Below are 7191 nucleotides of genomic sequence, written 5' to 3'. Positions count from 1 at the left end.
CACACACACACACACACACACACACACACACACACACACACATACCAGAGTCATGAATCAGAATGTCCAGGAATTTAGGTCCCTACTGCTCCTGATTGCCTTGGGGAAGGAAAAATAATGCAGATTTTCCTCATTATGCGCTTTAGAAGTCACAGAAACTTTATCAAGTGTAAGCCTCTCCACACCCAGTCTCTGCCCTGAGACAGGGAATAGATTATGTAGAATATATGAAACTGAGCATTCCCCTCACTGGGCAAGGGATAGGAGGACTAGGGAGGGAACTCTGCATCTTTACATTCCTAACCCAGCCCTTGCTTCCACACCTCCCTGGACTGATTAAATTAAGGGCAAGCTTCCCCTTTTCCTTTTTCCCATCCTCCTCCTTTCTTTGTGTCTTCTCCCCTGGGCTTTTCTCTAGGATGTGCACTTATCACTTTAGCTCAGTCAAGAGGGGCACTGTCCAGATAGGGCCTCACATTTGTAGATATCTGTTCCTCCCAATTGTCCCAGGCTCTGCCCTGCTGGATTCTAAGGGACTATGTTATGTTGAGAGCAGAATGGGATCAACACAAAGAACAAAATAAACAATTCAACATCAATCCAAAAACATTCTTACAGAGGCCTGAGGGGCAAATAAATTAGAGGAGAAAAAGAGAGAACCTCTAAAGAAGAAAGATATGGGAAATTTCAGGTTTTTAATATGGCCACAAGAAATGGAACTCAACAAAGACATAAATTGGCCTAAATAAAAAACAGAAAATTTGAGCATTATTAGTTCATTATAATTAATGATGGAATATAAAGGGAGATGATTGAAACTCTAGTTTCTCTGCAGAACTGGAAAGCAGTAGGGGTGGGTAAGAGCCATAATTATTGACTCAAATGCTTCACAATGTTGCATGAATTACCAACAATGCATTTTACTAGCTTTCTTTCAGACATAGGCATGATCCCATCTTTCAGATTTTTTTCTTTATTATTTCGAACTTGACAAATGTCAACAAATATGAACATTTCTTTACAAAGAAAAGACACCCAGGATTGTATAACATCATGAATCTGTTACATAAAGCTTTTTTAAAAATTGTTTTCAACTTAACTTGATAGTTCAAATATTTCCTTGCTTGTTTGCCTGTTTGCAAACTTCCTTCTTTTCTCTTCTGTGTATTTTTTAAATGCTCCATTTCTTTCTTTTTATTTATTCCTCCCTTCTCCCTGTCTTTGTTTCTCTTTCTCTTCCTCCGGTATCTCTCTCCTTCCTTCTGTTATTTCTCCTCTACCTTCCTCCCTCTTTCCTTCTTCCTTCCCTCCCTTCCTCCTTTTCTTCCTTTCCTTTTCCTTTTCCTCCTTCTCTTTCTTCATCCCTTCCTCCCTCCCTCCCTCCCTCTCTCTCTTTCTTCAACATAGTTAAGCACAATAAATCCACACACTGGCTTTATCTGAAAATGTGTATCACATTCTGCATCTGTGTTCCACCACCTGTCTTCTAAGGGGTAGGAGACATACTTCATCATGAATCTTCTGGAGATGTGCCTGGTCATTTCATTGATCATAGTTCTTAAGTCTTTTGTAGTTTTCCTTTACAATGTTGTGGATATCGTATAACTTGTTTTCCTAGTTCTCACTTCACTCTGTATCAGTTCATAGAAGTTTCAAGGTTTCTCTAAATATCCCTTTTGCAATTTCTTATAAAGTAACAATATTCCATTATATTTTTTGAGAGGAAACCATTCCCCCATTGATATGTACCCCTCTTATTTACAGTTCTTTATTATAACAAAAAGTCCTGCTTCAAATATTTTAATGCATAGGGATTTCCCTCCTCTTTTTTTTTTATCACTTTGAAGCTATATGCCTTGTAGTCATATTGTTTGGTCAAAAAAAAGGCATAGTTAGTAACTTTTTAGGTATGGCTCCATTCTGATTTCCAGAATGATTGGATCAATTTAGTGTTATATTAACAGTTCATTAGTTTGCCTTCCTCAGACACTTACTACCTGTATGACTCTGGGCAAATCACCTAACCCTGTTTGCCTCAATTTTCTCATCTGTAAAATGAACTGGAGAAGGAAATGGCAAATCTTTTCAAGAAAACCCCAAATGGGGTCATCAAGAATCAGACACAACTGAAAACAACTGAACAATAAACAACAAAAAGTTTGCCTGTCCTCCCATAACCCCTATAACAACGGACATTATCTTTTTATGGTCATATTTGCCACCCTGACAGGAGTAAGGTAGAACCTCAGACTTGTTTTGATTTACATTTCTCTTAGTGAATATTCTTAGTGATTTGGAGTGTTTTAATAATATGGTTATTGATATTTGTTTTCCTTCTTTTGAGAACTACCTAGTGGGAATGGCTCCTGTCCTTAAATATTTGAATTTATTCCCTGTGTATCTTGGATAACAGACCGTTATCAAAGAAATTTGCTGCAAAGATTTTTCCTAATTAACTGTTTCCTTTCTAATTCTAACTGCATTGATTTTTGTGCAGCAAAACCTTTCTAATTTTATATCATCAAAATTGTACATTTTATATCCTGTGATCTCTTTTATTCTTTGTTTGGTCACTCTGGGTCCATCTCAGCCTCTTTTATCTCCAGGCCATGCACACTCGTGTAGTGGGGTGGAGGGAGGAAGGGAGAGACGACTCACCACGTCAGGCTTAACCAAAAGCTTCACCGAGCTTCACCATTAAGCCCCACCAAGGGCAAAGAACGTGCTTTGAGTCCCCGGGAGCCCAGAGTGCTGGGCTGCAGTCCAAGACGGGAAAGCCAGGGCAGATGGGAGAGGGTGGGAGGGTGAGTGCGGAGGGGAGGCGAGCAGACACGCTCTGTAAGGACTGGGTAGCAACTTAATCAGAATTCTCCCGGGACGTCACGACACTACCCTGGGTAACACCGCAGCGGCAGAGGCGGTTCCCAAAATAAATTCCTGGGCTCGATGCTCTGGAAGGTGGGTGGGAAGCGGGTGTTCCGATAGAGGGCTGGCGTCAGGGATCGGTCTCCTGGGATTCTGGGCAGGGATTGCTGACTGCAGCCTGGGGCTCATTGGGAGAAAGTTTGTGAAGTGCACCCTAAACTATAAAGTTTGTAGAAAAGGCAGCTATCCTCCTCCTACTCTTTTTGTACTTTTGATTCCATCCCCTTTGGTATTCTCTGTTGCACACCCAATCATTTCCCTCACTCCTTCAATCTCCCCCTATCTACTGGCTCATTCCCTGCTGCCTCCAAATATGCTGAAGTCTCACCCATCCTTTAAAAACCCTCCAAACCCCTCACCCGGCCCTATCACCCTCTTTCTAACCTAATTAAATATTTTTTTCCTCCACCCACATTTTGGTCCAGCCAAGCTAGCCTTCCCGCTAATTCCTCACACATGACATTTGCTCTCTTGTCTCTTGTCTCTGCCTTTGTACAGACTGAGTCACTTAGGAAGAAACATGTTCTTCCACATGTCCATAATAGCTTCTCTTGCCTCTCTCCGGTTCCAAAGGACTCTTTTATGTGGTCCAAGCAGGAGATTGCTAAGTCATCTTCCCTTGTCCTGTGGTCTGGAGGTCTCTGGGACAGGAAAACTGCCTTGGGGTTAAACTGGTTCGCTTAACATTGGCATGCCTCTTGAACTTGGCATTGTGACAAATTCTTTGTCAAGGTGAAACAGGAAAAGGGTGAGCATGGAGGCTTGGGCTGCTTCTCTAGAAGTTTTGGGGTACAGGGACCTATCTCTCTGCTTCCAACCTTGGCCCCACAACAGTCTGAGGAATGGATGAATTGAGCTTTGAATTCCCCCTTGCCTTCTCTGTCAGGTCTTTTTCTCAGAATTATCAAGTGAAAAGTGGAAGAAACAGTAACAATGGATGCCTCCACTTTCTCTCTTCCTCTCACCCTCTTCTTTTTTTTAATTAAAAAAAAACTTTCACATTAGTCATGTTATAAAGAAGTGTTATAACCAATGGGAGGAACCACGAAAGAAGAAACAAAACAAAACAAAATAACAAAAGAAAGAAAGATCAAATAGTATGCTTCAATCTGCATTCAGACTCCATAGTCCTTTCTCTGGATGATTCTCATTTCTTTTTAACCCTCTGCAATATGGTTTCCAACCTCATCTTCCACCAGCTGAAACTCCTTTCTCCAAAATTACCAATGATCTCTTAACTGCCAAATTTAATGAACCATTCTCAATCCTATTGGTTGTTGACCTCTCTGCAGCCTTTGAACTGCCAATTACTCTGTTCTTGATGTTTTCTTTTTAGGTTTTTGTGATTCTACTCTGTCCTGGTTCTTCTCCTGTCTGACCACTTCTCACTCTCTTTTTCTGAGTCTTCATTCAAGTCACACTCCTTATAACAGTGGATATTCCCTAACAATTCATCCTGAGTCCTCTTCTCTTCTGCCCTTTATACAATTTCGATTGGTTGATTTTATCAACTTCCATTGGATTCAATTATCTTCTTTATGCAGATGATTCTCCTAATTGTCCTGACCTCAACTTTCTTAACTTCCAGTCTTGAATCTCCTCTGACACTGCTATCACGATAGTACAGACCCTCCCCACCTCACACCAGGACTATTACAATGGCCTACTGGGTTGATCTCCCTGATTCAAGTCTCTCTCTGCTCCATTCAATCTTCCACTCAGCTGTCAAAGTGATCTTCCTAGAACATAGGTCTGACCATGTTATCACTATATTCAACCAATTCCAGTGGCTCCCTATTGCCTCCAGGATCAAATATAAAATCCTCTGCTTGACTCGTAAAGTCCTTAATAAAATAGACCCTTCCTAGACTTCTTGTTTTCTTATATCTTATTGCCTTGTCCTTACTCTGACATCCCCCTTGCTGTTCTTCCAACAAAAGATTCCAACTCCCTTCTCTGGACATTCTCTTTATTTGTCTCCCATACCTGGAATTCTCTCCCTCTTCATCTCTACCTTTTAGCTTCCTTTGCTTCCTTCAAGTCCCAGATAAAATCCTACCTTCTCTTAAGTTCTTCTTAATCTTGGTGATTTTTTTCTGAGATTATCTCCAATTTACTTTGTCTATATCTTGTTTGTGCATAGTTGTTTACATGTTATCTCCCCCATTATGCTGTGAGCTGCTTGGGAGCAGGGGCATTTTTGGATTTGTGTTTTCAGGGCTTAGCACAGTGCCTGGACATAGTAGGCATTGAATAAATGCTTGTTGACTTGATATGATTTGGAACTATCCTTCCTTTACTAGACCTTAACACAAGGAACACATGACAGTATTTAAGCTTCCAGATGTCAAAAACGGGCAGAACTTGTGAATTTGTGTGTGTGTGTGTGAAATTGTATAGAATGCAAGCTCTTTTCCCATCTCTTTATCCCCAATGATCAGCATAGTAACTAGCACAAAGTGCCAAGAACTTAATGCTTGCTGACTTAAATTCAAAAAGGAAGACACTTTAATCGCTAATGAGATTTTGGCTTCTCCTCTGGCTAAGGACCCAATTCAATACTCTCCATGTCCCCATCTCCTCCACCCACACGTGTATGCTAAAGAACTCATTAGACACAGAGCAAGTCAGATTCATGTATATGTTTATTTATATGAAACCAGAGTTGCTGCCTCTAGAGAGAAGAGGGAGGTGGCAACTGGTTACAGGTGTGGGTGTCCATACATCTCTTCTTCCCGGAGGTGACACCTCAACTACACCTCCACAGGTTTCATCTGAACTCCACCCCAGCCCTTGAGTGACAAACTGATCAATTGGGTACAGGACCCAAAGTGGGGAAGAAACTAGATTTAAGCTACAACACTAGGAATTGGGGTTAGACAGCAGGGAGAACTTCCAGATTGAGACATAGAGATGACTGAATGAGACAGGTTGGGGTCTCCTTTCTTGGACACCTTTTTAAGATCAGAAGATACCCTTTTATATGTTGTGGCTCTGTTAAGCCTGCAGACAGGCAAGGTGGGACAACTAGTGTGGAGGATATAGATTGCAAAGTGGGAAGGTTCCTGAGAGTCCACTATCTACCCGATAGCTGAATTATGGATAGAAGTAGCAGTAACCCACATTAGGCTGGGGCTAAGGCTGTAATTCTTGTAATTTGTTGATGAATACAATTTGCAGCTGGCTTCTTTCCCTGCCAGAGGCCTCAGAGCTATCAGAGGCATCTGGGGTGGGAGGAGGAACCAGGATGCTATTTCTAAGCCCCTTCTCCTGGTTCTTCTCTGAGTAACCCCGACTCAGCTCCCACAACCGAAGAGGTTTCTTAAGCAAATTATTTCACCACCGTGAAATGTAATTATAGAGCGAATAGTGTTGAGATGGAGAGGGGGGATGGGTGGGGCTGAAAGAATGCAGGTTAGGCTGGGATGTTATGGATTTAAAATTCACTCCTACTTAGTGTCTGCTTAATTTAGTTACCTATAAAAATCATACGAAAGGAAAAGCCCTTTTTTCCACACAGGGAAGGTGTGAGTCAGAAAGATAGAAAGTAGAAATAGAGAAAGGAGAGAAAAGAGGGTAAGAGAATGGAAGGAAAAAGGAAGGGAAGGTGATGGAATAAGCATTTATTAAGTGTTTACTATATGCTAAGTAGGGCAACTAGGTGGTGAAGTAGATAGAGTGTCTGGCCTGGAGCTGGGGAGACTCATCTTTCTGAGTTCAAATCTGACTTCAGACACTTACTAGCTGTGTGACCCTGGGCAAGTCACTTTACCCTGTTTGCCTCAGTTTCCTCATCTGTCAAGTAAGCTGGAGATGGAAATGGCAAAGAACTCCAGTGTCTTTGCCAAGAAAACCCCAAATGGGGTCATGCAGAGTCAGACATGATTGAAAACGACTGAACAATAACATACGTTAAGCTCTATGCTAAGTGCTTTATAGATATTGTGTCATTTGAGAGAGGGTGGGGAGAGAGAGAGAGAGAATACTTCACCATAAAAGGTTGCTTTGCACTCTTCTGGGAAACGATGCTGTCCATCCCCAAAAGTCAAAAGAAAAAAAAAGAGAACTTGTTTTCTATTGTGACCATGTCCAAGCCAATTCCATCTTTCTGGGCCTCGACTGTACAATGAAGGCGGTCAGCCTGTATGGGGTCGAGCTCTTCAGCTCCAACTTCTGTGATGTGTGATCCTAGGTCTAATAGAATGTTAAAGGCGGAAGAAACCTTGGAGATCATCAGAAAAGGGAAATGGGCCTTAGAGAGAAAAA

This window comes from Vombatus ursinus, unplaced genomic scaffold, assembly GCF_900497805.2.
Source record: "Vombatus ursinus unplaced genomic scaffold, bare-nosed wombat genome assembly UNPS02014797.1, whole genome shotgun sequence".
NCBI lineage: Eukaryota > Metazoa > Chordata > Mammalia > Diprotodontia > Vombatidae > Vombatus > Vombatus ursinus.
The sequence above is the reverse complement of the archived record's forward strand: the minus strand, read 5'-3'. Positions refer to the sequence as shown.